The sequence below is a fragment of the Phocoena sinus genome, chromosome 12, assembly GCF_008692025.1.
Source record: "Phocoena sinus isolate mPhoSin1 chromosome 12, mPhoSin1.pri, whole genome shotgun sequence".
In the NCBI taxonomy this organism is placed as follows: Eukaryota; Metazoa; Chordata; class Mammalia; order Artiodactyla; family Phocoenidae; genus Phocoena; species Phocoena sinus.
Genome location: NC_045774.1, coordinates 80,212,769 through 80,218,169, shown reverse-complemented (window position 1 = coordinate 80,218,169; position 5,401 = coordinate 80,212,769).

Here is a 5,401-nt window from a genome sequence, read left to right as displayed (position 1 = left end):
CAAATATGGGCCAATAGGTCCCTTCTCAAATCTCTGAGACCAGGAGATTCTAGACAGTTGGCTGTTCTCCCAAACAGAGGAGACATAAACCAGGACTTCACTAAAGAGGAAGAATGAGGGAGATGCTAGAGAATGGATTTCTTGGTTCTCTCCAGTGTTCTAGTCACAGTTTTGTCTAATCCATTTCTTATGGACAACACTGTCCATAATGTGCTCTACTCTGCCTTGCTTTTTGAAAGTTTCCTAAAAATGTGACTAATTCCTGGTTTACCCCTACCTTCCCTGTTTCTCTTGGACACAGGTTTCACACCGTCTCAGGTTGTCCTACTGGCCCTGGAGATCTGTGCTCTGACAGCCTTGTTTGAGATCTTTAGCTAAATACTTCGTCGCTGGGTGTCTTCCCATACCTCTGACTTTCAATGTATTTGGCAGCCCATTCTCATGTACCATGTTTTGGAATTATAAAAGTCTCTGAATTTTATTAAAAGTGGAGCTTAACTCTCTGTTCTTCATTCTCCTAGTTGGTTTTGGGTGATACGCTGAAGGAGAAGAGACTAGCCTTATAATTTCCAGCAATGAATCTGGGAGGCAAGAACTTTAGCTTTTTGAAATAACAGTCATAGAAGGTTGACTTTCATGAGCAAGAAATGTGAGGAGAATGAATAATATCAGAATACCAAACAACTTTTTTATGGTGAATTCTACCTAAGTAAAGACACCTGTGAGGTCTGCATGAACGACAACACATGGCACGCAGAACTGATGTGAGTTAGCCGCCATTGCCTTTCACAGTCAACCTTAGGGTGCTCTGGAGACCTCTGCTGTGGTCTTATGTGTATTTCTGACTTTGTTTTTGAATCTAGTATCGTCATTTGGTGTTTCCATCTCCAAAATTCTTGGCTCAAATGCTTTCCATATTCTTCCCTGTGACTTTTATTTGGACTCGCCAATCCACTGACTCTACTGTGCTGTTTTCCTTCTACCTACCACGAATCAACTAGTGTCTACTTAGCAGACTAGGTGGGTTTCTGGATTTTTAAGGTAATAGGAATGTGACAGGGCAACAGTTAGTCTTCATTTCCATTAAGGCTTCTGTAAGCTGGAATTATAAAGAGGATATTGGAAATCTATGGATGTACTTTACATTCAGGATATGAGCAGAAGTTGGAATCAGGTATGAATAAGGGAGGTTATGTTTTCCATAGAAGATTGGAAATGTTTAGATAACGATAGTGTTTGGCCCACCGAGTGACATCCTAAGGGAAGTGGTGTAACAGAGAGGCTTAGATGAGGGTTTGTTTCCTTTATAGTTGGTACCTGCAGGAATATTATCTAAAACGAAGTGCTCAATAAAATGCATTAATGGGTAGTATCAAAGTGACGTGGTGGGTGGGGACAGTGGCTGGGCAGAGACGCCCTGAAGCAGTGGATTCTTCCAGGTGTTACCATAAAATAATCCACAAAACATGCGTGGGACTTCCCCTTTCCTTTTCTGACTCTGCCCTTCTCTTATGCTTCTCCTTGTTCATTTTCTCCTCCAAGTTTGCCCTAAGTGTTCATTTTGCCTTGTATAGGATTGTGAGATGTTGTAGATGATTGAAGAGGTTAGTGAGCTCACACCTGCAGAGATGGCCCTTCTTATGCCATGTAGACTCCCTAATATTACAACCGAATATAGAACTATTCAACCAGGGTCATAAGATGAGCATTTGAAATAGAATACTTGCCTTTTTTTTTTTTTTTTAGAATACCTGCCTTTTGAAGCATGGTTACAATCCTATAGTAATTACGATAAATCATACTGCTTCTAGATGTTGCTTCTGGAGACAAATAATGTGCCTCTTAGTTCCATGCATTAAGGAGAAAAAAGGTGCATAGGCTGTTATCAAGACAAACACAATCAAGTGCATATTTTCCAAATTCTATATTTGATTATTTAAATTTTTTATGAAGAGCAATTTCCATAATATGCAAGTCATTGTACATTAGGGTACTGACCATTATGCACGTTCCAAATGAGGAAAGTCAGTTATATCAGAATAATTAAGGGAGAAATCATATCTCATTCTTCTCCAGCTGTGTCTCTTTTTTTTTAATAACATGATTCTGTTCTTTTTTAAAAAAATAAATTTATTTATTTATTTTTTGCTGCATTGGGTCTTCGTTGCTGTGCTTCAGCTTTCTCTAGTTGCGGCAAGCAGGGGCTGCTCTTCATTGCGGTTCACAGGCTTATCATTACCGTGGCTTTTCTAGTTGCAGAGCACAGGCTCTAGGCACGTGGGCTTCAGTGGTTGTGACTCGTGGGCTCAGTAGTTGTGGCGCAAGGGCTTAGTTGCTCCGTGGCATGTGAGATCTTCCCGGACCAGGGCTCAAACCTGTGTCCCCTGCATTGGCAGGCGGATTCTTAACCACTGTGCCTCCAGGAAAGTCCCTTATGTCTCTGTTTATTGTACTGAATGTATGCTTTTCGAGTTCTAGGAAAGAGTCTTTGTCAGATTTATATTTGTCTTCTTTAGTTCTCAGAGCTTGTGAATGATATCAGAGTGGGAAATATTGTGAATTATTCTCAATAATTGGAACTTTGGAAATGAAATTCGTGCTCCAATGCAAGTAAAATAAAATGTTTTGCTCGGAGTGCATTAATTCTAATTTTATTACCCATCTACTTTATGAAGTTTCTTTACTTTTTATGTGGAAAAAGTAAGGAATAGAGTTTGCTCTACACATTTCAATTATGAGAAACTCTACAGTAGAATAAGCCCAAATTAAAGAATGTCTTCCACCTTAGAGCAAATATTTCCATTTCTATTATCTAGGAAAGGGAATCTTTCAGTCCCATTTCCCAAATGAGATATCCCTTTCTAAATAGCACATGCTACAATTTCCATGTGCAAGGTATACATTTAAAAAGCACAAGCTATCTTATAAATATAAATTTACAGTAGGTTTATAAGTATCTAATAAATATTGTAAACCAAACTTAAAATTTTCACATACTAGATGTACCAGATCATGTTTGGTATTTAAAAAAAATCTTTAAATAATGAGATATACACAAAGTAATACAATGGTTACAAAACTTATGAATACCAGTACTTATTCCACCTCTCCAAATTAATACTACGTGATTAATTGCTTCACCATCTCTGTAATTATTTTTATCCCTTGCTGGAATTGCATGGCTACCTACACCACCCAGAGGAGAAGAAGTACCATTTCAGGCTGCAAAGTTACTGGTTTGGGGATTTGGGATTGAATATGGCATCTGAGTGCCCCTTCTAGGATGATCTGATCAAAGCAGGTGCTTTTCAGGATAAGCCTAGAGAGTTCGGTTGGTATGAAATTGTGTTGAGTCTCAAATACAAGATGAGGATTTTAAACTTATTTTGGTAGAAATTATTGTTGAATTTTGATTAGGGGAAGTATGGAATGAGGGCTGGGCTTTAGGAAGATTGTAAAGCTTCAAATTGTTTTCATGGGGATTTGGGATTGAATATGGCATCTGAGTGCCCCTTCTAGGATGATCTGATCAAAGCAGGTGCTTTTCAGGATAAGCCTAGAGAGTTCGGTTGGTATGAAATTGTGTTGAGTCTCAAATACAAGACGAGGATTTTAAACTTATTTTGGTAGAAATTATTGTTGAATTTTGATTAGGGGAAGTATGGAATGAGGGCTGGGCTTTAGGAAGATTGTAAAGCTTCAGATTGTTTTCATTTACTTCAATGTACAAATTCTACTTTGAATAATTATAGAAATCTGACTTTTGTTCTGAAAAATTTCCCCCAGATTTATTGAGGTATGGTTGATAAACAAAAACTGTGACAAATATATATACATTTAAAGTGATAAATGTATATATTTAAAGGTGTACAATGATATATATTTAAGGTGATGTTTTGATATGCATACACATTATGAAATGATTACACAGTCAAGCTAATTAACATACCATCACCTCTAGCTAGTGGGAAGCAGCCGCATAGCAGGGAGATCAGCTCGGTGCTTTGTGACCACCTAGAGGGGTGCAATAGGGAGGGTGGGAGGGAGATGCAAGAGGGAGGGGATATGGGGATATATGTATTCATATAGCTGACTCACTTTGTTATACAGCAGAAACTAACACAACATTGTAAAGCAATTATACTCCAATAAAGATGTTAAAAAAAGAGAACCATGAACAAAACAAAACAAAACATACCATCGCCTCACATAGTTACTACTTTTTTTTCTTTTGTGGTGAGAACACTTGAGATATACTCTCTTGGCAAATTTCAAGTCTGCAGTACATTGTGTTTTGAAATTTTAAAAAATCAGGATTTTTCCAGGTAAAACCAAGAAAATCGTCGAGAATTAGCAAACAAACACTTGTCTTTCTTTTCTTTTTTTGTAGTCAGTCTATATCATTAGCTCTCAAATAGAGTGATTTTTTTTGTCTTCCTTCCCAGAGGACACTTGGCCATGCCTGGAGATGTGTTTGGTTGTCATAACTAGGAAGGGTGGAGGGTATGTGCTACTGGCATCTAGTGGGTGGAGGCCAGGGATGCAGCTAAACATCTTATAGCATATAAACCAGTCCTCCACAGCAAAGAATTACCTGGCCCAAAGCATCCACAACACTGAGGTGGAGAAGCGCTGGTGCACACATGTGGAGGGCATACCCTGGGCAGAACACTGAACTACATTTGTGGTTCCCAGTGCTTGGTCTTTTTGAAAGAGTTGGGTGATTATCTGAATTTTCTTTTGGCACGTATAACATCACATGTAGTTATTATATAGAATGCCCTTTGGAGTTAAGTTTTCAGAACATTATGGAATCTGTAGTATCTCTTTATCTTTATTTAGATATACTTTTGTTTCTGTCATATTTCCTGAAATGTAACAACACGAATATAGTCGAAAACCATTAGTTAGTTAGCTCACATTACAGGTATAACTGGGGTTCCACAAAACTGGAACTATAAAATTTGAATTTTATACGGAAGGACAGCCTAAAGATTATATAGTATTTGCTCTAAATAATAATGTTATAGTTATTTTTTCAAGATAAACTTTTAATAATTAAAAAGTAACAAGAAGCGGTGATCATATTCTTAAAGTGCTCTTAGAAAGTCCACCTAAAGTACTGATTTTGAAGTCGTATTTTAGAAATGAGCAGCTTGAGCCTTGTATCAAGTCTTGTGACTTTGTTACCAGATTTTAGACTTTTAGACTTCTTATTTTGAAAAAATTTCAAACCTTGCAAGAATAGAACAATGAATTTGTGCATACCCTTCATTGTAAATTCACCATTTGTTAACATTTCGCCCATTTTCTTTCTCTCTTCTCTCAATGTGTATGTATGTATATGTTTTATGTTTACTTATTTTCTTGGCCTCCTAAGAACAAGGAGTTCTTTTTTTTT